This window comes from Haliotis rufescens, unplaced genomic scaffold (genome assembly GCF_023055435.1).
Source record: "Haliotis rufescens isolate VD_foot unplaced genomic scaffold, xgHalRufe1.0.p SCAF_3, whole genome shotgun sequence".
NCBI classification, from domain to species: Eukaryota; Metazoa; Mollusca; class Gastropoda; order Lepetellida; family Haliotidae; genus Haliotis; species Haliotis rufescens.
In genome coordinates this window covers 32,513,712-32,540,703 of record NW_025964001.1, presented here as the reverse complement: position 1 = coordinate 32,540,703, position 26,992 = coordinate 32,513,712, and the positions used below count along the sequence as shown (strand labels likewise).

General features: G+C 36.9%; 1 protein-coding gene across 3 annotated transcripts in view; it reads left to right on the top strand.

Annotated features, from left to right (window-relative positions):
* The window catches only part of LOC124120214 (visual pigment-like receptor peropsin), a 98,865-nt gene that overhangs the window by 26,651 nt on the left and 45,222 nt on the right, over positions 1–26,992 (top strand). For 2 of the 3 annotated variants that reach the window (XM_046482982.2, XM_046482989.2), the window contains exon 2: positions 11,104–11,160. The exons of the other annotated variant lie outside the window; for it this stretch is intronic. The gene's annotated coding sequence lies outside the window, so the exon portion shown is untranslated. The remainder of the gene's footprint in view (positions 1–11,103; positions 11,161–26,992) is intronic. 3 annotated transcript variants of the gene reach the window in all.

The following is a 26,992-nucleotide window of genomic DNA, read 5'->3' as shown; positions in this document are numbered from 1 at the left end:
CTGGAATTAACATTGACACTGACTTTATTATAAACAGAGCAGGTGTAAATAAAGCTTAGAATGTAATAAATCATTGATAACAAACATGCAAGGTTTAAATCAGTGCAAAATAAAACATTTTCATCAGGGAATACTGCAGTGTGCCAAGCATCACCAGTGAAGTCCATGTAGTATAGAATGGAATGAGGTATAATACTAATGTGCACTCATGTCCAGTGGTGCAATCGATCAGAAAGCTTTCCCCCTCACGTTAATTCATGACAGCACTTGCATTTTTCATGACAAATTGGCATGCATCAACACTGACAAGCTTTTTGTCGAGTTATATAAGAGCCCTCAAACTCGCTGTGAAGATATGTCTCTTAAGTATAGAAATATGAAAAGCTCTCTCAACAGCAGTTAATAATCATTGATTGTGCATGTTTTCAAAAGACATTAACAAGGTGATGTTGCCCAAGATTTTTGCAAGCTGATCAATATAAATATTTATTTATACTGAGAGAACAGTGCATATTTTGACCTAAATTTCAACTGGTATTTCATTCTGTTGATTTACAGAAATGATTTTGTTTTTACCATATTAGGAAGCATCAATTTTGGGATATCTCATGATTTTAAGAGATTTTTTATTTGACAGTTTTGTGTGTCAGTTTAGATTAATGTTTATCTCCTGCCATACATCAATTGTTACATCATGCCGTGAAGCGTGCACACAGAATTCACTTGTCAGCCCAGACGTATCCTATTCCTTAACATGATCTGAACATATGCTTCCCTTATCTATGTGATCCTGACTGTCTTTGTGCTTGGCCATAGTGTAGTCAGAATCGTGCAATGGACCTTTTTGGTAGAGATATCTTATGGTTATGAAAAGGGTTTTGTCATTTATATTCATTATTCTTTGGATGTGTACAAATAGACCCTTTTTGTTCTTTTCAGAGTTGTGTCATTTAGATAACCCAACTGTGAGTGCCCTTGTAATGCCTCATATTGTTTGGTAGTGTTTGTTCACATAGGGTGCTTTGTAAATGTATTTTTTTGTTTCCCTTATGAAAAAATTAATTCTTGCATAAAATAATAGCACAGTTATAATGTTTTGTATTTGGGATTTATTTCATGTATGGAAAATTAATGTCATGATACCAGGATTTTTTCAAAGGCAAAATGTTTGAAATGCATTACTGCTTTAACTAATTTTCACCGCTTTTGTGCCTTTTATGCCCAATGGAACCTGTTTCAGCAGATAATCAAGACTGGTTATTCTCAGGCTTTGACATTTTATATTTATTGAAACTTATCACTATGTATATGGGATGTTATAGGTGGTGTGTCTTACTTGAGGATCATTCATTGATGATGGGTTTGAATCCCAGACTTGCACTGATTAGGACCCATGGTTTGTTTCCATTATATACTCATACTTATAGGTTTCACCAAAGTGATAAATGTCTACAATTGTCATCACTTGAGGCTCTCCTCACAGCTGACAATCCCTGATATAACTCAAATATTTTCAAAGCAGTGTCCTCCTATAGATGCACTTCACCCACTTGCAAATGATAGTGGGAAGATGGGATGGCATTGCTATTTTAAGCCACAAAGATAGATGACCACTTGGTAACTGCCTACAAGCCCCATGTGGTGTGGTCAGTTTGAAGTGATGAAACCCTATCTCTGTGAATGCCAAGTACTGGAGCAGGCTAGTCAATGATGCTGGTTTAAGACAAGCAGTTTGATACATGTACAGATGGTATTGCCAGAAGTGGGTCTTCACAACACACTAGTACGGAAGTCCTCAAATACATGTTGCCGTTGCCCCCCATGATGTGAGTTATCTCCCCTTGAAACTGCTGTTTCAAAATTTGAAATTGGCTACTTGTGGCCAGTGCAGGAAGGTCTGTGGTATAAAGGATACAGTCTCAATAATAGTGAGTAGAACTCAGATTGTTGGCTTTTCAGTGTTTAGACACATCACAATATATTTATAGGACTGAATGATATATTGATATTTTTGGCTTATTTGCATCTTGTATCAGTTATGGGAGATCAGTGAAACATTGTTTTCTGATTTATTTTTTGCCTTCTGTTTACTTTTTTAAACCACAGTTAAATTTTTGGGCTATTTATCAGAAAATCACTCCTGTATAAAATGTTAAAAAATAAATTGACAAAGATACAAGGAAAAAGTTATTATTCTGAAAGAACAAATGATTGATTTGTTGTTGTCAAATTTGATTAATGAAAGAAGAAGCTGATATAATTCTGTGATGTGTACAAAAAAATCAAAATTAAAATGACTTTTATTCATTGTAATTTCTTTTGAATGTTTCTTTGTGAAAGAATTATCTGAGAAATACTTGATGTGCAAAAAAAGAGTGGCAGCAGTTTGTATTTGACATGCTCTGAAGATTTCCCATTCATCCTTCTACACAATGAAATAAAGTGACCCTAATGGAACGGTTTATGGAATTTGCACTAAAATTTACAATGCAAAAATCATATTAATGTCCTTTGACAGACTTTAAGATGCCTTTGGTAGTGAAAGTGACAGGTTATTTGACAGTTAATTTTCATACTTTCTGTCAATTGATACTTCATGTGATTTAAATGTAAAAAAATGAAATATGTCATCCCAGGGTTTGTTCATTTCAAAAGCACCAAAACCTGTTTGCATTGCTGACTTATTACTGGTCTTCAGAACTGCTCTTTATCACTGAAGACACAAGAATACACCTGCAAATGTAAGCTATAATGATTGCCTCATTTTGAAAATGTTGTCATCCATGTAATTTTAGAGTAAATATTTCGTTGACTTGGACAGTCTTAGAATTGTTCGCGCTCCCAAATGTGTGGATCGATGCTCATGATATTAATCACTGGATTGTCTGGACCAGACTCGACTATTTACAGACCACCGTCATACAGCTGGAATATTGCTGAGTGCGGCGTTAAACAACAAACCAACCAACCAAAAAAAATTAGAATTGTTCTGAGGCTATCTATATTGACCGCTCATGTAGAAGACCTGGGTTGAAGTACTCCCTATGGGTACAATGTGACGCTGCTGGAATATTGCTTAAGGTGACCAAACGCACTCACTCACTCACTCACTCACTCACTCACTCACTCACTCACTCACCACCACAACTGTATCTTTCCCCCAGATGTTTAGAGGAACAGAAATCCCAGAGGTCTGAAGTGCAATATTTAAATGTACATGGTTGTGGCCCTTAGTTGTGCAAGGATCCACTGATCGTCTGTTCAAATTTTCTATGATTATGATCATTGGTCTGTCTGCACTGTATCCTGGCTTATAGGTTTCCCCAAGAAGTAAGCATCCAGGGCCCTGTTCCACAAAGCGATCGTAGTGCTAAGATGATCGTAACTCCCATACTGTAACATAGACTTGCAACAGTTGTAGCCCTACGATTGCTTTGTGGAACAGGGCCCTGGAGCTACATCACTTTCCTCCCACATGACCATAACTGGGATTTCTCCCACAGTCATATATCCTATCCCTCCTTAGACATTGACAGGTTATTATTAGATATAGTCTCTTTCCTGAGTTTTAAGAATTTTATAACACTCACAACTATATTGCAATTATAACCAAATGTTTATTGGTTAATTGGAGTTAGGTCAAATCTGTCAAAACAATTCTGAATAAAATGTGGAATGTCAAAATGACATGATGTGTATGCCTTCTTTTTGTCCCACAGTGCATTCAATTTAGGATTAAGTTCAAAAGTTCAGCTGTTTCTTCTTCTTCAGAACCATGGCAGGGAAACTGTCATGTCCCCCACAAAGGATGGCCATTTTGTTGCTTGAGATGATAACTATTGCCATTTTTCCCTTGGAAAATAATGACCACATTAGATTCAGAGTTGTGCTGGGTGGTCTGAAGTGATGGGGAAAGGATGAAGTACAATGCATCATAAACAGCCTAGGCCTACTTACAGAGCATCAAGGCATTGTCTTTCATTCAGCAGGACTGCAGAACGTTACACTGTAAATGTGACAGAAAAGGGGATACTAACCCAATCAAGATGAAAAACTGCTCTTTTCCATATAAATCAGTGGTAGAACAGGGATCAGTATTCTATGCATAAATATTTTTTTTGTCATTAGAAAGTACTAGCTTTCACAGAAAACAATTTGTTTGTCATGAGCTAAGTGTGCTGTGCTGATCTGTGTTTGCATTTCCTTGGTTATATAAGCTATTCAACTGGAAATTATAAGCAACTTTGTGGATAAACCTACAGAATACAACATGTTTAGTTTTATTACATTGTTTACAGAACAGTAGACACACATTTCTAAGGGCATGTTAAAGAAAAGAAACACTTTAACTATTAATGTATTGTTTCCGGTCAACTTAAACGATTAATGTATTGTGAACAATTGTTAATGTCATGGTGCTGATGTGGATAAGACGAAGCAGTGGCTGATACTATGGAAATGAGCCATTTCATCTGGTCCAAAGACCAACATGGTCTCAGGCAAGAATTCTTCTTTCACCCATCAAAGCTGTAACTATTCTCAGCACCCATTGTGACCGCCCACTCCCCATTGTCCTTCCTTGCTGTCATATTGCTCCCACAGTATAAGACTCTACTCATTCACTCGTCAAAAATGCAGTGTGACAGCAATATCATTCCAATCTCACCTGACTGAGATGAACTTGGACCAGACGCCAATCCCACATACTTCCTGCGACCATCATGGCTGTTTGTCTCAGACATGCCTTGAAAATGGGATATTGCTGGAGAAATTGCAACAGCAGTGTAAGAACTGCTCACTCATCCATCATACATGCAATTTGATAGCAGTATTGTTCTAATCTCATCTGGCTGACAGCTGAACGTTGACCAGACATCGATCTCCAGCACTTCCTGTGACCAACATGGCTTCTTGTCTGTGACATGTCCATCTTTCCAAAGCCTATACATTGTAATGAAGGTTAAAAATATGTCAATGAGGGTCTGCCAGACACAGTATTGTTGGACAGCCACTTCAGCATGTGTGTAGAGGTGTTAATGCTGTGTAGTATCAGTGACAGATGATTACTGGTTATGCTATGTATACCTTATCAACTGGTGGTGATATCAAGCATGTTCCGGCCAACTTTGACAGCATTGTCAAGCATAAACTGGTCTTCAAGTCTTCAAGTTTGTCAATATCTGTCCATCTTTCAGATATCCCTGACCTCAAACCACCAGTTATATTTTTGTATTGCAATATCATTGATCATACCTGTTACCTGTTTTATTTTCAATTAATGTTATATATTGAATGAGACTTGGGATCTGAGAATGTCTTTGTATGAATTTCCTTTAAGGGAAACAAGGCTCACTTCGTTGGAGCCTTTTGGTTTGTAAAAACTTGGAGAAGAGTTTTTAACAAAAGTAATGGAAACCGAAATCTAGATTTGAGAGCATCTTGTTTGAAGCTATTGGCATATCTCTTTCAACTTGTATTTTGTGTTTTGGAGCCATCTTAGTTAACACTTTGAATCAAAAAGGTTGAAGTTAAATTTCAAGCTTGAAGGTGTTTTGGTAAGAAAAAAATTGCAAAGAGTATTAATGTTTATGCAACATCTCACATTTCCTGAAACCTCTCTTTGATAGGTTATATGGAAGAAAGTAACACGGTCTATTTTGGACAACATTTGAATACTAGTTGCTGCTGTCTCACCATTAGTGATTTGTTAATGTTAAATTAATGTTTCCATTTCAAGACGGACAGGAAAATCTGTCTGGGAAGGGACACATGCTTAGATGGTCTTTCAGGCACAATGAATAAATTTCAAAGTCAATGGGTAATCCTTGTGGATCCACTGAATGCCATTAGAAATCTCCAATCAATTACAAATGGCTTAAATGCTTTTCAGAAAGCGATAATGGTAAGGAAGAAAGATATATCATGACTTATCGATGGTATAGACCCACAATGAAATTCCGTGTAGTGTTTCATCCGAGACCGGCGACCTGTAGAAGATGGCTTTCGTGCCAATTTGGAGGTTTAAACGGCAAGTTCAGCAGGGCCTCTGTGGGATTCAGCAGGGATTTCAACCAAAGACATAAAGTCTGAAGCCAAGTTGTTAATATCATTGCTGATAAACGCCATGTTTTTTTCAATTTGATCATACCCTTCACCCAATTGCTACACTGTTATTCAATAAGGCTTGTTACTTCTGCATCTCTGCATGTTCCAAAACCAAATGGGCTGCTCCTAGCAAGAAACAGATTGATAATTCGCTGTTTAATACTGTTCATTTGTTCTGTGTTAATGGGTATGTAGAGTTTTTGTTTTGAATTGATTTTCTTTTATTATGTCCTGACTATGCAAAAAGCAAATATTACTTGTGATTTGTTTTCATTTGCAACACATATTTGCCTTGTTTGGGATGTATAATTTCAAAAACATTGGATGTTTTGACATGTTAAACACATGGCATTTTTAGCTTAGATTTTAATCAAGAATTCAAGATTAAATATTGAATAGACAAGGTCATGGTATCATCAGTATTATTACATTCTTGTAATTTGGAACAAGTCTGCCAAAATAGTAATTATTTTAATTCCTTTACACGCTTGTTAACTCAGGATAGTTAATCTCTGCAAGTCCATATTAAGAATCAAGAGTTGCATGCTTATGATGGAACTATCATTGCGTGTATCGTGCATTACTGATCTGACAAGCAAAAATTATATTTTATTTAAGTGATTAAGTAATTTAAGCACATCCGCAAGCAAGAAAAATAGCCTTGCAATCATATCTTCAAATTACATAAGCATGAATATCAGGCCAACCTCATGCAAGGTCAGATGTTCTTATTCAAACAGATGCACAGTTTAATATATCGCGGTGAATAGTATGCAAACTTCATGATCTAATGTCTCTTTGAAAAAAATAATCTTGATGGATTTCCAAAAGTAAAACCTTCTTGCAGATGTGCGCATGTTTCAATCTTTATGGAAATCTTGTTTCACCTATGCTGTGTTACTTAACCCATTCTCATATATCACTTGATACATTTTTCTGTGTCATCACCCAAATCCTACCTGATGATGACTCCCTGGACATGGGCCTCATCAAAACTATTATCCTCAACAACAAAGTACACGAATATGAAATAATCAATGCAACATATATGAGTAGAGAAAACAGATTGAAAGTTCTTATGACAATACTGAAGGCACATATGACATTTTCTGTATAACATTCTATTATTTATACTCCAGAGAGCTTAACGGATCCACAAGAGACGATTTAGTGTCGTCCTATAGACTCCAACACAGTTGCGACATTTATACAACAATAGGGTCTGGGGTGCTTTGAGGAATTTATGTCATTTTCCAAGGAAGGGATAATGTGTCCGTGACAGACCAGCCCTAAGTGGGTATGTCTTGAGGACCATACAGCATGTGTTTACCACTTGGTGAATAACCTCCAACATGGGGTATTTTAATAGCAGGGGATTACCATGCTCAAGTGATCGTAAGGCTGAAAATGGCCTCTGGTTTTTAAACTTGGTACAACAAGGTCTAGCTTACTATCACGGCTGTGAATGAGAATTCTTCTGATTAAGTTTTTGACTGTCTGTGAGTCCAGGAACTGTTGGGTTAATGAGACCGGGATTGTATTGACAGTGTGAATGCCAGTTCCCCATCAGGATACTTACTTAGCTGATGATGATGGTTATAATTGGAATGGGAATTTGAACAAACCTTGTGGTGTTAACAAGAATCTTTTGATGTAGCTTTACCAACAAATAAACACTGTCGGACAACACATCAAGCATCTGCGAATTTTGTTTCTCAAAGTGGTCCAAGATATCACATTAAAAAAATTAATAATTTTATTTTGTTTAACAAATATGTATTAAAATTTAAAAGAATATAAACTGAGATGCACCAAATTTTAAAGTTACTTTTTGCTGAAAAAACTCAAGCCACTTTTGTTCGTGTTTTTTTTTCAGAATGTCACAGCATGAACTTTCTAATAAAATCAAGTACTTTTTGCTTTTCATTGATTCACTTAAAAGACTTGCAAAAATAGTTTGCAATTCTTAAAGTAAAAAACCCCAAAGGAAGTCATTAATTCCAAGTTTATTTCTCCATTAGTTAACCGAAATCCTTCTTCAGTAATTATGAGGGATTTTTTTTTGTCATTCAACACCAACTTGGTAACTGACTAGAGCTTCCTGTGTGATTGGAGCAGACTAAGGGTAATTACGTAACATCGGCAGATGACAATTTCAAGTACCAGGAGAATTTAGAGCTCACAAGGTTCTCAAACCAAGCCAGACAGGCATAGAACTTCAAGCATCAAAGGGCAGCAGGGCATCGACCAGTCCCTCAGGTCAATAGGGTCATTGTTTAGAAAGGAGAAATATTATTGTCTGCTAGGTACGAAAGTTCAACAAAATTTCTTTTGTAATAGTGGGAGTTGCCTGTCTAGAGGTTTCTGATTGTATCCTTCCATCGAAATATTTCAATGGGGACTAAAACTTTGAAGCAGATGGCATCGAAATACGATTTATTGCAGTGTCTCTCTATTGTCTCCAGGATCAAAGAATTTCTGAAATTGAATGAAACTTTTATGGAATCGAGTTTTGATGTCACAGAAGGTGAAGAAAGTGGTGTTTTTGACACTGAAGCATTCTTGTGTGTCACAGATGAAAAAATAGGAAAATAAAAAAAGCTGTAATATAGAAAGGTCAGACATTACTGCAGGCAATAATTTAGATTATTTGTACATACAGGTAAAGATTTTAAGACATTTCTAATGTTGAGAAGTTAGTAAAGTGGCAAGTGATAAAAGCTTAAGTTACCATGTTTTTCAAACGAAGACTGAAATCTCTTTAACAATCCCAAGATGTAAAAGTCAGACCTCATGGGAAGGTTGGAAAGTTCATAACACAAAGATGGCCACCTATTGAAGTTGGCTCAATTTTTCAGCAAGCTGTTTAGTTAACTTACAGGGTAATCAGTCACTGTCGCAGTTCAATCCACAAAATGAAATGGAGGTCAGACAGGAACTTCAGCTGACTCCAGTGTCTCTTGCTTGGACTTGACAATAAATACTTGTCTCATGTAAGATTTTTTGCTCTATGTTGCTCAAATTCCAGGCTAGAAACCTTGTCATTTGAGCAATTACTATATGGCCAATTTGGAAAAACTTTGTCACCAAGGAGCATTCAGCTGAGAGTGTAAGGAGGTTGAAAAGGAGGTTAGCCATTGATAGATCCATTGAGAGACAGAGTACAATGAAGCTCTGATCTTGACCCTGTCTTGCTGTCTATTCTAAAGTGGCAAGTCTTAAACTATTTCCAGCCCAAGAGGGAATTTTGTGAAATGGTTGTACTTTAGTGGCAATATTAGGTGAAAATGAATCCCATCTTTTCACAAAGCACTGAATGATTCCATAGTGCATGGATGGCTTAATGAGGATATGTAACTACTATGTCCCATTTTGTTTTATTTGTCACAGTTCAGATAAAATATTAAATTGAGTGAGTTGGAAGTGTATGCAGCTTTGAACAGTATATTTCAGATATATCATTGCATGTCAGCTATATGGGAGCTCAAAATGACAAAGGTCATATATATCACATAGATATTCATTCATTTTGGTAACCCACAAGTTGGTATGGTGCTGACAGACATAGGACCGATCATAAGTAGGCCAAATCTTGGATTTGGATCCATGGTATGCTTGTGATCTAAGGTGCTGCAAATCTATGCGGATTTGCATCCCTTAACTGTGCCAGGATCCAATAGCCTGAGGTTCAAACCCCCCATTCCACCAGATTATGATCCTTGATCTGTCAGCACCATAACCATGCTGGAAGTGGTAAGTGTCTTCGACCTGCACCACTGTGAGATTTCCTCCCTCAGTAAGTTGACATACAGTCCAAACCAGTGTAACAAAATTCACTGAATGCATAAAGCTATGTGACTGACTATCAATGGTTGTCTTAGAAAACAAATTTGTGTGTGTCCAGTTACACAATGTCAAAGCATTATTCTGACAGTCTGACGCTTTGTCCGTGCTTTGTTGCTTATGGTATCCAGGAACATACTTATCGGCTTTCCGACTTTGAGTTACAGATCATGATGAAAGCCTTGTCTGTTTGCTGTTAAACTAACAGACAAATAGATAATGAAAGAGATTATTTTGATTAAAAGCAGTCTTTCATTTAAACACTTAGGTGGAGTCCAGTTATTTCAAGAGCTCGACCACTTGAGCTTGCCCAGACAGGCTTAGAGAGGTCATTTCACATGGTCAGTACATGGTCAATGAAGGGATGTGGTCTGAAGCCACTTGATGCACAATGAGTTTTGAGCGAAGTTATTTCAAGCTGGCTGAAAATGAATAAAGAGTATGGATTCATGGCAGTAATGTAAATTGTGTGTGTTTGAGTTGTACTGCAAAGTAAGTCCCAACCAATGTTGGACGACCCTGTTAATCCCCATGCCTGAAGCTAGTGAAACAAAGCATGGTCATGTTGATTTGAATCAAGCATGATTTAGAGCCGTATGGGTCATGTTAAGTTGGCTGTCACTAATGCAAGACATTGCTCAGGTGTCCAAGGACATTGACAGCAGTGACCGATGACATTCTGCCAGCATCAACATGAGACATTGATGTCAGTTAGAATATTTTCAGATATTTTCATGTCATGTCAAGTTAAAATGATTAGCTCATGTATTGTCCATTGGTGCCATGTTTGGTAAGCATTCACTTTTTACCGTTCTGTTGCATATTTTAGAAGTTATATTACACCATGTCAACCCTCGGTCTGTCTTCTCAAATTGTTCAAAATGAAGAAAGATTACTTTTTTTGTTGGGATATCTTTTTCTCTTCGGTGATATTTCAAGCTAATTGTTTCTTAAATATGACTGAAAATGATACACTGTGTGATTAATTTTCAACAGATATTTTGCGTTTCGATTCACGCCTCCTCATTTTTTTGCATTCCAACTGTGGGTTCTGTATGGATTTTCTCAGTCTTAACTTATTGATGAATCAGATGTTAGGTTGAAATACAATTGAATTTTTACATACACTTTCTTCTTTTGTTTTTCCAATGACAGTGTCAGACACCAGTGCAAATACAAACAATGATAGCATCAGTGCTCGTACAAGAAATGGTAAGTTCTCAAAGCTTCCATCGTAAGATATTGACTTATCCTTTGATTAAAAGATTTTCCAAGGACCAACGAAGAACCTAAAGACCGTCTGAGTGCTGCAGAACGTATTGTCGTGTGGGCGTTTTCTACTTTTATTGGTGGTGTTCTGCAAATAAACCTGGATGAGATTGATTTTGAAATTATTTTAATCCCATTGATTAGAATGTCATTGTTGTTGTAAGTCATTGGGTCTGAGAATTATTTTGGAAAGTGTCTTCATGAAATTAACAGATAATTTTTAACATTTTATGAAAGAAATAGTATTGGTTTGTCGAGTGATAAGATTTCATATTTGATAAATTGTGACCATGAGATTCGGTACCTTTTGGGTGAAAAACAAAAATTTGACTTTTCATTAAATTTTAAAACCACAAGATCTTAGGAACACCAGAATACAATTCACAAGCTTGAATTCATATTTATTACAGAGATACATGACACGAAACATTTGGATTCATTTTCTACAAAGTCCCATTTTCAGACTTATAACCAATTTCCTGAGACAAGGGAGTTAACTGACTATAAAAGTCCAGCTTTCAACCTCGCCGAACTAGGCTGGAATTTCTGAGCTTGATCATAGCGTCACCAGTGGTTATTAAGTGTTATGTCCCATGATCTATGTCCCTCCTTTTGACCAATAAGATTCCACCTCGCATATCACTTGCATTTGCTTTAAACAAAATGGCGGCACCCAGTCAAGATGATCTTATCGATAATCAAGATCTAAATTTTGATAAACGGGTCTTACTTCGCAAAGTGCATCAAATCACTTGAGCACCTCGATTAAAAACATGAAAAGATTTGGAAAATATCTTTTGACACCAAGTTGGCAGTACACATGCTTTGCAAATCCTGCAATCAACTGAAATCTGCTTGGCAGTTTACGAACCGGATGTTGATTTTGTTTCGCAATTTTGATTGGACTCTGCATAGACTTGTTAGTCCAGCCAAAATATAACTCCATAATACCAGCCTAGTTCGGCAAGGGTGGAAACTGGACTTTTATAGTCAGTTAACTCCCTTGCTTCAGGAAGATGACTTATAACTGATGATGTAATGATTGCAGGTTTTCGATATGATGTCTGATTAATCAAAAGTAGACGTGTGCTAAAATGTTTTGAAATAATGTTTTAATTTCATTACAAACTAATGAGAGAGAAATATATTTTTGTACAGCCTACACACATGGTGCTTTTTATGGAAGTAATTTGACATCAAACATCTTTCTTTATTATGTCACAGCTTAATTGTATCCTAGCACCTTTAAGGTCCCTTTTCTCCTGGTGGGTCACAATTGATGTTTTAAAGAAAAGATTACACTGGTTAATTACTGTTTGACCTTAACTGAGCTTCAATTGTGGGTAATAAGGGTTTGAGGTTTGTCAGTAAAATCATTTAAAAGTGTTTAGTTTAATTTATTTATGAATTGATTCTGTCAAACACAACATTAGTCAAGGAAGAAAAAATATCCATATTGTGAGGATTTAGCATTGAGTAGAAGGTCAGTGTCGTGAAATATGTCAGTTCAAAGTAGATATATTCTTCTGCCCAACTTCAAGATGCCTCTCTCTTTAAATGTTGCTGAAATCAGCAGAAATCCCTTGATAATAGCTCTCTCAGGAAGAGCTTATTGTTGACCATTGCAAAGGTTAGGATGGGACCTGGTATTTCTCCCATGGTGTAAAAGTCTTATGAAAATGAATAGTAGATTTGTTCAAGAATGCACTGACTCTAGGTCAGGAACCCTCAATCACTTGTCAGTATCACACAGCCTGATTAGATTGGGTGTAGGTGGTGGGTTGTCTCCCTTGCTGCTATTGTTAACATCGTCATCATTAGGAATAGGACCTGGTGCCAATAGCGCCCCAACACGATGTGATGAAGTGATCTGGAGAAAGAATTGTCATATTTGCAAAGAGAATTGCACTGATTTGTTTGCCGAGTTAGTTCCGAGGGTCCTAATGAGATTATTTTTCATGTTCTATAGACAATATCGCCTGATCCTCTTGAAAACAGTTCTGTTACAAAGTACATGACAATGATCAAGGCTTGAGTTGACATGGACTTGTTAGTTATTTACGATGGAGTAGAATGTTTTTGCCGTGAGTGCATTTCTGTCAGTTTTTGCCATTAAAGCCATTTATGTGACTAGGATACAGTATTTGGGGAATAATCACAACTCATGATTTGTAATTATTGATGCTGCTCCTTCAAAATTCTCCTTAATGAAGGAAAATTGACAAATATTTTTGTCATGTAAGCTAACACTATAGTTTGATTTACTTGCTTTCTTGTAGGTATTTGTAAGCAAATAACAGCTTCAATTTCTTTTTGAGACAGACCCACATCATCAGACTTGCTAAGTAGCAAAAATAGTAAATAGATTAGTTCCGTTGACGCCAACGGTCTCAAGACAACGGGGCTGTTCAGTCAGATGTTGCCAGTTCTGATATTGAGACTTTCCAAAGAAATTCTGTCTTGTCAACACAGGACCCAGAGAGTTTATTGCACCAGACATGAGATGGTATTGTTATAGTTGTATTGACCTTTTAGAGATGCAAAATCAAGGAACTGTAGGTTAAGAAAAAAGTTACGAACAATATTATACATGAAAACACACATCCTCAATGATTGCTTAATTGATTGATGTTTTTGTGTCTCTATTCTCTTTATTTGTTCCTCATTGTCTTGGATTACTTCAGGACAAAATAGAAATTCCATTTTTTTAAAAGATTGATACAAGCATTAAGATGCTTAGGAAATAAATCTGACAACTTCATGAGTATACTTTTCCCCTGTAAACAGATCTTGAATTAGAGTTAAAGGGTAGATACCATTATTATCAAGAAAGAATTTGAAATGAGCATTACACTTTTTACTTGTTTTCGTTTAACTCTCGTAAACTTATGGTAATTTAGCTGTTAAAAAAACCCCTACTAATTCTATCTGGCCAAACTGTGTCTTGTTAAGTTTGGATAGTTCCTTTCCCAAGGCATCTTTTCAACAAGTCTTTACAGTGCATGTCAACATCTTGGAACAGCATAAATACAGATAACGAAATTGTCCTTAGGCCTCAGACAGCTGTCTTTATGGGAGGGAAAACTATGTTCAATTCACAGAAAATTGTATATTACTTATGTGACAAGAAAATTAACAATTATCTTTGTTGAATGCAGTGTGATGAACTATTCACAGGCCATTTGGTTATGTCTGGGAGAGATAGAGGTGTGCCATTACTCTCAGGCATTACATCCCAGATTCAAGGCTGGGCAGAAATGTATATTTTGGCCTGTTCTTATCAAATTATTTGATGCAAACTTTGTGAAAAAAGGTATCTTTCTGGTGCAACTTGATCAGTGATCATGTATCAGTGTCTTTTTGCTGGTGCTGATTGCTATTTCTAATTTGAGGGGTCAGAATTTAATGTAACAATTATGGTCCACACAAGGTGCTGAAACTTTCTGTACAGAGATGAACAAATAATGAAAAATAATAAATGCACTTATTTTGCATCATATACTTGCCTTTGGGCATACTCATATGGTACTGTACACCCTGGTCAGTGGATCCAGTGTGTGCACACAAATTACATTCTCAGCTCCCCTGGGAGTATGCAACCCATGTGCCTGTTAGCATTCACAACACCCTCTCATCCTACTGGGTGCCCATTTGCTGCTGGGTGACAAGAGCCCAGTTTAAAACAGACATTTGCCAAAGTTGACACCCCATGTTTAAGGACAACAGTGTGTTTCAGTGTGGGGCAGGATTGAAGCAGAAGAATTTCTCACCTGATTTGTGATCTGTGATCCTTGCACATGACCATTTCCCACCTTGATCCTGTACATGATCTGTTGAACCCCTTCTCAATCATTCACTCATTCTAAGATCTCCTATGACTATGGGAGTTTCTCTTATGACTCTGTAATATCAAAATCTGAATGCATTCACACAATCTGGAGTGGTTCGTGAACGAAGATTCACGATAGATGTCGTGTGATGATGCCAATTTAGGCCTGGTGGAAAACCGAGCCAGATTGGGCCAAACATTTGTTTGGCAATGGTCTGACAGTCATACATATTTATGTGTCTCAAGGTTTCTTTTCGTACATTGCCATCATGAATGTCGCATAATCTACAGATAACTACCCATTAAACAGAATGGAAATTGCATTGTGTGTCTTGCTAGCACCAGTTACTCAACACTTGCTTCTGAAGTAAAGATAATTAAGAGTTGGGACATACCTAGAAAAGCACAGGACAGCATTAATGAGCACTAGATTATTACTAAACATCCATGCTCTAGTAGGCCTTTATTTTCTCTGCCTCAATGTTTGACATTAAGAAAGTCAGTGCCCCAGTGTGTGTGTCATAGTTTGACTGATCGTGGAGTGTCTTCCTGGTGCATTGTGGGCCTGCTATCCTCCTGACCTATTTACCCATAGTTCTCACTCTGTTTGTCATTTTCCTCCCATTAGTGTGGGCGATTAAACACTGGTGACCTCTTGCTATCGCCAAGAGGAACTCGCAAAATTCCCTTTCAAAGGTATTAGTTGTGCATAGTGCTTTGACGTTGGTGAAATAATGGCTTAACGTAAGCACCATAGATATTTCCGTGTTGCTCTCCGGTAGATGCTTATTACTCTGTAAAGCCATCAAAACCAATGAGATTCATATTTCCAAGTTCCGTTGAAATGTATTGAGTATGCTTGATTGCACACACGTCTATCAAGCATGCCATTAATGATTTGTTCATTGCTGAAGGAAGCAAAATTAACAATTTTTTTCTCTGAATTGCTTTTTTTCTTCTGCTATTTTTGATTCTTTCTAATTGATGTATTGATTATACCAAATAGGTTTTTTATAGCTCCATCAATTTGGCAGGGATTTATGTATTTTTTTAAGGTAACGAATAAATTTACTGATGGTCATTTTCAAATATTTTTGTGGTACAAGGAATAGTAATTGTCTGCTTATCTATCACCCTGTTTGTTTGAAGGGGTTGAAATTAAATAAGATTTGATTCATCTCATCAGTAATGGAAGTTTTCCAAATGTATGTTGTTGTCTTCTTGCTAAGTATTGATAAGATATATTTGTATTATAGGTACTTCTGAAAGGAAAAATATTCTAATCTAATACAGGTGAACCCAATATATATGGCTGGAAAATTGCAAAAAAAACAGCATGAGACCTCACTCACTCACCCATCCATCCACTCACCCATCCATCCATTCACCCATCCACTAACACACACACAAACCACCTCTGTCCTCTGTCATATCGTCACATCTTACACAGTTCATTCATGATATTGCAAATGTTTTTATTTATTTCATTGAGAAAATATCTTAAAACCTGAAAAACAATTTCCATTTGCATATTTATCCTCCATATGCTGTCATCGAAACCAAAAATGTGTAAAGCTATATTGTCATGCACCTCACTCTGACAGCCTATCTACATAATTCTGCAAAACAATATGTAAAACACACCAAAAAGCTTGCATTAGGCCTGTCTGTTCTTATTTCAAAGTGATAAGCCTACACACCATGTGGTCACTGTTGCAGAAATGTCTCTCCCAGTATAAGGAAAGCAGAGAAAGTAAGCTCAGGGGTTATAGGCTATTGTTTGCAAACAATGCTTCAGAACGGTTGAAGAACTGGCCCTTTAAAGAGATATTGCAAGCACCCTGACTGACATTCTCTATCCGTCATATACTCTATAGATATACAAAGTTCAAAGAAATACCACTTCTTTGTTTCAAGTGCTTATTAAATTTTGGTCCCAACTGTCATTTTTAATGAGTCTATGTGAATCCCTGTTACTATCCCATCAAAGAATCACCTGCATGTGCACTGATTGCCAAGGGACACATGAAGGCGAGAAACTCTCATCACTGAGTGACATTTCCGTCTCACAGAGACATGAAGTCAGTAACATGTCTTTTAGTAATAGTTGAACCGCGTTTATAGCTTTCTGGTCTGAAAGGAAATATCGTTTAGTTGCTGTGTCATTTATTGGCTGCTGTTTTCTGCTTTGATGTGCAGAGGCATGTTGATAATACATTCAAATTAGAAGTTTTGACTTTTTTGATCATCTGAAATCTATAAGATCCTAAAGACTGTTTGTCCATTGATCTGTCAAAACATTGTTTTTAACTACATTCTTTTGAATATCTGATGCTACTTTTGCAGTGGTTGTTTTGATCAATATTCTTTCTTGTTGATAACTTGGAAGGGTCAGTAGAAGCTTGTCCAATAGAGAATCATCATTGGTTGGTGAGATGTTCTGTTTGAAAGATTTGATTGATGGTGATGTCAACACTGCAGCTTGATATATTGGTATGACACAATATCACATGTATAGATAGAACTAGGGTTACATTCCAGTTGGTAATATGTCTATTTCCCCTTCAATTATGATGATTCCCCAAACAGGAATGAAAAGTATAACAGCAGGTGTTCTATAACATGGCTGTGAAGGTTGAGGATCTGCAGGTTGAAATGTTAAAGTATACCTAACTGTATAAGCTACATTGTAAATGTTTTGTTGCAAAACTGATGCATGATTATACTGTGCCTGGGAGTGGAATATCCATGTTAAACTGCGGTACGATATCTCATTTAGCTGACTCAACAATTCAGTACATGATTTTAAGGGAAGTTTGCAATTTTCCAAGAGTCTGTATTCTCATACTGTTTCATTTAGGAGTATCATAGTTCAAATTTGAAAACTTTTCTAGTTGAACTTTTCTCATTAAATATTTCTGAGGAATTAATGTGTTGATGGCTGGTTTAAATCTATAGTCAAGTTACAAACGAGATTGTTCACGGTTGATCTTTCTTCATCAGTCTTAAAACCTAAACCATGTATTGTGTTAAATGTGTGATAAAAGTGAAGTTCCAATGTTTCTATGTGAGATGTTGTCGGATTAATGGCCTTTATAACAGTGAGCTAATACGCTCACACTGCATCCATCACGCAAAATGGCTTCAACTGTGAAGAAAGCGCCTATAGTTTCACAGCTTGAAACATTGAATGAGTCTATCAGTCTGTCAAATATGAAGGTAATCAATTGAGTAAATGCTTAAATTGGTTAGCAAACACTTATGGTAGCTAGCAGGAAGAGAAAAATCGTTATCTTTGAAAATCGTTGTGCAGGAAAGAAATTCTTTGTTGCTGAATAGTTTTTCATGTGTTTGAAACAAGGTAGGTAGATGTTTTTCAAATGTGATTAGATTTGTATTGAGAAGTTTGCAGATGTTACCGGATGGTGTGTGGTCTTACAGATTCTTCATATGATGGAAATAGGTGTATTGACAATCTAAAATTAACATTTGTATTTTTGTTACTTTAAGTGTTTAAATGCTTTTATGTCAGTATGTATGGTGATTTTGTTGTAGAGATGAGCACGTTAGAGCACATCCAGTACATTGATTGAACATCCCTCAGATTCCCACTGAAAAACAGTGAATAGCTGAAATTCTGGGGATGCAAAGATAAGCACCTTGCGGGGTTTTTTTTAACAAAAGCATGTTCCTGAAAATCCACACACCCTATGCCCCACCCCCATCCCTAAGTATATATATGTATATTGCACAAAAAAGGATACAGACCACCCTTTACTTTTTTTACCACATTGGTAAACATAAAAGACCTGGATGACCATGCCCTTTCCTCCCATATTAAACTCTGTTCAAAGTAGCATTAAATCCAACTCACACACTTACAGGACATGTGAGAAGTGAACTTTTCTTGCTTAATTGCAGTTATCAGTAAGAAGACAGTCTGGTCAAATTGGAAGCAAGGGTCATCAGACTTCTCGTGGGAGGCTTCCTTTAATATTCAATCAAAGGAAGACTTGTCCAGAAGGACAGTTGCCCTTTAAGTAATCTGGCTGGCCAAAATGAACATGCAGAGCTTATAGTGCCCTATAACTGCGGGCATTTTATTTGCCCAACGCTGCTGTATGATTCTCAGAGAAGTATAATCGGTTCCAACCTAATTTCAGAGACAAGACTGCTTGTAAGTGAAGCTATCATCTCCTTCCCTCACCCCTTCAATTACAAAATGTCTGATAAGCAGCTCATTGACTGTAGTTAATAATGTGATAAATATCAAAGGGAACTGTAAACCCAGCCAATTGAGATAACACTCCAGACTATTGTGTAAGTAAAGTCTTAAATAAACATGAAATTCACTGATCTGAGATAGGCTATACCCACCAAATCAAGACTTCGTTCAACATCATTTTCATGGTCTAACAGCGCTTGCTCCCACTTTAACCATCACTGATGCATGTGCTGTTGTCATATCTGGCCTTCTGCATCCAAGTAACTTTGTTTCCCAACTGACTTAGTATTTGATTGATGCTAAGACAATTGTCTAGACGAACCCAGACGTTGTTTAGTCTAGAAAGCCTTGGTCAGTCAGGCTTATGTTAGAGGTATGACTAGTAAATCTCTTGCTGCATGATCTTGTTTAGTCTACAGATCTGGAACAAGGTCAGGCAATATAGGTAAAGGTTCTAGTTAATCAGCTTTCTGAGTGAGCTTAATTGACTGAGTCTGAACATCGGCCATCTGTTTTTTTGTTTTTTTTCGAATACATGTATTTTGCTAAACCTGTTGTAATTGGTTGGGAAAACATATTTACTAAGTGTAACTAAATTATTATTTTTTTTCTTCTTTTGTATTGGCTGGTCAGATTATTTGTGAAAAAGTAAATGCTTCCTGTGATTAAAGTGATGGATGTTTAATATGTCTACAGTAACCTGTACCTCGATTTACTCAGTCAGGAGGCTTTGTTAAAAAATTAGCTGACTGTCATGACCACAGAATGTATGCAACACATGTCACTATCTATCATTCATAAAGTTATTAACTAACTTCTGATAGAATTGTGAAGCTGCATCTTATCATTTTTCTAATTTGAATGATAAATCAGTCAGGTAAATAAAAATAATCAAACTTTATTTATTGTTGCTTTTTCTACTCTATCGGCTCAATTCTGTAATGATAAAGTGACACAGAATCTATGTATTTACTGAGAAATGTGTAGAGATCATTATATTATTAATTCATTGTTTTTTACAGTTTCTGTGGACTTCTTAGATTTATATATTTCACGTGTGACTGATATTCTTAAATGAATATCCCTTTGGCATTGAATTCAATATTCTTAAATATTTATGCAATATTTTGAGCAAGCATAGCGATCCGGATAACCAGCATATTTGCGTAAAATGCACACACAAAAACACATTCATGCAATTCATTATGATTTACATGCCCAAACCCCTGTATAGGTCAACAATCTCATGTGTAACTTACTGTTTTAATAATGACACGTGATTCTGTTTGTAATATAATATTGTTGTTGATACTGTGTGTTTGGCTGCAAAACAAAACATTGAATCAAAAGTACCCAATTGATCAAATTTAAGTGTGTGAAAAAATGGGCTACTCAATAAAAAATGAAAATGCCCAATTAGATTGAAAACAAGGGAGTTAATAGCCAATGACACAAGTTACCTGTGGCGTTCATGAGATCAGGTTTGTGCATGTGAATTTGTTTTTTCAAAATATGGTATGATATCATTGATTATGTAAAATGGCCATTATCTACCTGATATCAGACCCTTTCTACTTCAGGCACATACATTAACAATGCAATACCTGAGTGAAATGTAATGTTATCTTGAAACGTTCCATTATATTCAGCCCAAGGGTCCATTTTGGTAATATTGCATTGGTGGAGTTTTTATCAGTGTATCAGTTGTCTCATCTATCAGCTGAAACTTGATAACTCTATTTCGCCATTCTTGTAGACTCAGTCGATTCAATTTTAGATTCACAATTTTGCCTATTCAAAGTGGTCAGATTGGTTTGATGGCACTGGCGTTTATGGACAGGCGTAGAATGGTCTAGAGAGGTCTTTTATTTGCCTGACAGTAACAAACTGTTGTTTTATCAATCAGGTAATAGTTCTCTCATGAGAGTTGTATCTAAACACTTGCGCTAAGAGATGCAAATAACAACTCAAAAACTCAATCATGGCAGTGTAATTGATTTTGAAATTTGAGACTTTGAAAATTTATTTTTACTTAAACAGGTTTCTGTTCCAAATGATTGTGGAGCTGCAAATGAAAGTTTAGAATGTTAGTCAGACTGAATATTTTTGAAAATGTTTTATAAAGCACCTTTAATTATTTTTAGATATTTGTTGTTAGAACCTTGAATAAGGAATGATTTATTTATATTTTTTGGTAAAGCTTTTCATTGAGTGAGTGAGTGACAACACTTGGCTGTTCATATTACATTGCTTACAGACCAAGGATTCGGAGATTTTAATCCATGATTAGATCATTGGGGTATAGGAGGGGGCTAGTGGGGGGGGGGGGGGGGGGGGGGGGCACATCTAAGAGACCTAACTCTACATAATGTATTGTGAGTCTTCAGACCACTTGGGCACCAGTGCCTCCTTTTAGACTACATGTAACTCCTTGGCAAAATAATATGGTCATACTATCCTCCATGTACAACAGTATGAAACACATAACCATATTTCTTGTCTGGCCCACTTTTTCAATTTGCATGTGCATTTTCCTTCCACTTTTCCAAAAAGTTGGACTTGTCCCTGTTAAGTCTATAAGATGTTCATAAAAAGCATCCAATTTATTACGCTCCTGTACATTAAGCTGCAAATAACCTTAAATCCTTCATTTTTATCATGGAACAAGTTCTGGCAAGACATCCCTAACTACACTGCGTTGTCATAAACATGCATGTAAATATCATCACCACCAGTAATTTCAAGATATTTTCGTATGTTTTCTGCCTGGAAATGACACGTTGTAGGTTATGGGCAATGTAGCTGTCTAGACCAATGAACCTGAACTAATTAGTTTTCATTTCCAGCGTTAATTATCTTGCACTGGGGGAGGGAAGGTATTTGAAGAGGTGTTGATGTCTCACACATTTTTAACAGTGGCTTAATCAAGGAATACATTTACCTTTTATCAATCTGGAGGACAACTGGTAACTTTCTATTGTGTTGTGACTCTGAACTTGGTTCCAGGGATGGATTTGTGCCAAACATTTCCTTTGAAAAATACTCTTTGGGATGTTCCATGTAAGATAATTATTTATCTCTGTAAAAATATGTAGCTCGGATGAAACAATATTTTGTGAAAATTGTCTGTCCTTTATAAACATTGTTCGATCAGTTGCTGATTGGCGTATGTCAGGCTTAATTTTCAATGGCAGACATTATTGCAACTGTTGTTAATTTTCTCTGAGAGTTTGATGTTATGTAAACTTGATAATGAATATCTGCTGGTAATCTAGCGTTTCATTTTATCTCTGTGACATGAAACATTACATGGTGTATGTTTACAAGCACTCACTGCTGAAATGAATAAGACCAAACTCAATAGCTTTGTCAACACCAGAGAAGCCTAGTCACACAGTCATTGAATTACATCACAGGCATATAAATAATAATGCAGAGATAAAACTTTCCACATTGTTTTGAAGGGTATAACACTATGTGTTATGTCCTTTTATAGATGATGGGAAATCAATGAATATCTTGTCTTCTGCAACATAGTTCCCTGACTTGTATTTCCACCATTCTGGGTATTTAGTTTCCCAGACATGGACACTTTATGTATCCTGTCGTAACATCAGGACAAAGGGTTACAGACAGCTGTGAAACAATTTTGAACTTTTGTCAATTCTGCTTTCTGTCTATACCTGAAATTAGTATTCTGACATATTCGTCAGCAGGTTTTAGCCATGTGTGGATTCTTGGTCAGAATAGGTCCCACCCACCACCCTGTGCTTGACATAGGAGTGGAATAAAATTGTAATCAGGTGGTCAGGCTGGAATACGGCTGGAATAGATTACTCTTTCACGTTTGGATACATACGTACAAATACTGTTACTGACCAAAATGACCCGTGAAGATCCCTGTTGAGAACAGGTCTTCAGCAACCCATGCTTGCCGTAAAAGGCGACTATGCTTGTCGTAAAAGGCCACTAACAGGATCGGGTTGTCAGACTCGCTGACTTGGTTGGGGCATGTCATCGTATCACACTTGCGTAGATCGATGTTCATGATATCAATCACTGGATTGTCTGGTCCAGACTTGATTATTTACAGACTGCCGTCATATAGCTGGAATATTGCTGAGTGTGGTGTTAAACATGAATCAAACAAACAAAACTGACAGAAACTGACATGACATGACAATGTCACAAGCCTGTTCTTGGATCCACCAGTTGTGAGGTGGCTGGAATATTGCTGAAAGCGGTGCAAATAAATACATTCACTCACTGACTTGATTTTATGTCTGTTACCTATTCTGTAAAAATATATCCAACAGTCTTTCATTCTTTTGTCATGTCAATCAAATATTGAGATGATGTTTTTGATCAAAATTAATGAAAATTGTATGGTGATAGTTGTGTACATAAGACCTTTCATACTGCCGTACAGTTGTATTTTTACCAGTTATCAGGCTATCAAGCTGTAGGACTTAGCAAAGATCAATTGAATCTATGCAGCATGAATCTGGAGAATATTTCATTCATGATTTTGTGGCAACCAAGCAAGAAAACATATTGTCAGCAGTTTGAATTGTGCTGTATGGAGGTAATCTTGAATTGAAAAAATATTCTTGATGTTACATGGAACCCTTGACCAATCAATAGGTCAAAGGTCACCGAAGATCAATATGCTAATCAATGGAATCGGAATTGTCCTGATTGACATAATCTGAACAATTGACTGCACGGTGAGTGAGAGAACTCATTGGATTGGCAACACCAGGTTTGAATAACCTCAGATGACTTGTGAAAACAACATTTTATTGCAGGCAGTGTTCCAACAATGAATCCAAATGAGGACACACTGGGAATAAAAGAGCTTTGATTTCTTGATACATGAAATGTCACTGATGACATGTGACGAGGTTGATCTGCATTTTGGTTTGATTTCCTGTGCGTTTGACATGTTTATGAGCTACTGACAGGGTGACATGGACGTGCCTGGAAATGTTTCCTAGAAATGTTTCCTGGATCTCTGCTGTAGTGAGACCTTTTGGCCCTACCAGTGTCAATGGGTGCTTTGTTTGTTTGTGGCTTTACACCACATTCAGCAGTATTCCAGCCATATGACAGTGACCTGTAAATAAATGAGTCTGGACCAGACAGTGTAGTGATAGATGTTGTGAACAACAATCTACGGATCTGGGTTCCATGACACGCTCTCAACCAAGTCATTGATCAGAACACACAATCCAATTGGTCACCCCTTACCATCAGCACAGGTAGCTGGGGGACCTAGTCTGTCACAGAATCCCACGTGGTGTTAATGGATGCAGCATGATAATTGTTGAAACATATTTGCAGAGATCAGTCCTGATTGCATTCAGTGACAACAGCTGGAGGATTGTATGGCTATAAATGGCTCTTATATTGTACCAACGGAGAAATTAAGTCATATTTATTTGCATCTCATGGGATCAACTTTATGATCATATGGAAAGAATGACCAGATATTACATGGTCAGTTCTTGATTGTATTGTAATGAAGAAAGGTTACATTGAGAACAGGTTTGTAAATAATGATAGCTGATAGTACGGACACTCACATCATGTGGGGATTATTGTGCAGAATAGACCTCCAGTACTCTCTGCCTGATGAAGGGTGCTGTCTAAGATGGAAAATTGGTTTCTTCAAAGGTGATGTGATTGTTTTCTTTACCAAGATGGCTTGAATTGTTGCTCATGCTATCAACTACTGGTTTGTCTGGTCCATATTTGTTTTTTTACAGGCCACCATACATTACACTGTCTGGGCATTCATTTGCAAAGAAACATCTTTGCTCCATGTATTTGGAAAATATATAAATGAAGAAATCATCCCATAGTTTCGGATTTAGACCTAATAATTCTGGCAAACGTGTTCCACTCTGTTCACACGTCATGCATGTATGTATTACAAAGATGCAGTGAAATCGGCTGCTGCAGGACATTCAGAATTTCTTCAGTGTCTTTACATCAAAAGACTTGCATAAAAATGCAAAACAGAAATTCTCCACAAATACATTTCTGTCTTGTGAAAGAAACGTGTGAGTACAAGCTAGTCTGGGTCTCGGGGGAAACAATACACAAGACTGGTCTTTGTGTTGTCAGATGTTGTTTGGCATGGAATAATTGTATCTGTAGTCCTTGCAGCAAAATGCATACTCAAGGTGTTCCGCTTTTTTTCTGTTCTCAAGTCTTTGCATTAGAGTATCCAGAAATTTATATATGGTGTGTACCTGTCACAGCTGCTACGTGTTGATTCCCATGTTGAAATGCAAAGGTTAACCCAGAAATCAGGATGTACAGAACTAAATTGTGAAATCAATAAATAACCACATAAGATCGATGAACAATCGTCAAATTATTTTTACACAAACAGGATTAGTTTTACAATATTTAATAGGCCATATTAAGTTAATGCATTCATGGGGACACGGGTGGCCCAGTCGTCTAAGGCGCTGTGATTCGCTGTGCAGAGTAGCGTCCCTTGGGAACACCAGAAACTTATGATTGTGGGTTCGAATCCTGGTTGGCCCCGATTGTGTTTCTAGGTTTGTCAGCACCATACCCCTGCTCGTGGGTTTCACTGAAGTGCTAAACGTCTGAGACCTGCATCACTTCGGGCTTTCCTCATTAAGCTGACACGCTGTGATATAACTGTGATACTGTTAAAAGCGGTGTTAAATCCAACGCATTCATGAATGTCCAGTATTTGTCAAAGTGGAATATCTCAGGTGAGACACATGCTCCGATGTTGAATCCAGGAAAACGTGCAGAATAGTTGGTGTTTTCAGATTGGTATTCTGTGTGCACTGGGCATGTAGATAAGTCGCAAATCAGGTTGTATAAGCCTCGATTCACCCTTGTTCACTGTCACATAGGTACAGCCAGCCTCCTTGAAACTTTTACCTTGCGAAGCTGCTCGAATGCAGTAGTTTGTCCAGGAAGTTGGGAAGGGAGCTAACTCTAATTTCTGGTTGTCACATTCCACAAATAATCTAGTCAAATGAGTTCATGCATTTTACGAGTGCTTCAGTTAAGCTGCCACTAACAATCATCAGGAATAAACTTACAATATATACTGCCACACAACACTTTTAGAAAAATGTGTTTAGCTTGATTCTTGATGTCAATATGACCACTATGAGGAAAAATTTATTACTGACTGCTTCTTTTCTACACTGTGCCAGTGCCTGGTTAAAGTGACAAAAATGAGTATTTGGCAACAGCAGTTGTGTATAGATTGTTGTTATTTTTTTATGCTACAGTCATTAATATTCATGCTATATCACCACATCCTGTAAATAATCAAATCTGGACAGGACAAACCAGTAATTGAAATAATGAGCAACCTCCCACATCGGGGAAGGACATTTTGCAATCAACCAGTCACTGAGTCTGACTACCTGATGTATTGATGTCACCTCTTACCACACTCAAAAGAGTGATGGTGACTTTTCTAACCCAGATCTTCATGGGGGTGTATGGACTGAAGATGGATGACCTTGGTAGGCCAATCACCTCCTTCATCAGTGTGATATCCTTATACATTGCGCAATCTTATCTTTGCCATCTTAGATAATCAATGCTGCTTATACTGCATAATCTCGCCAAATTATTTAACCAGGCAATTTTGATCCTAATTTCAATATGGCAACTATGGCAACCATCTTGAAGTGCCCTTGTTGAACTATTGGCTT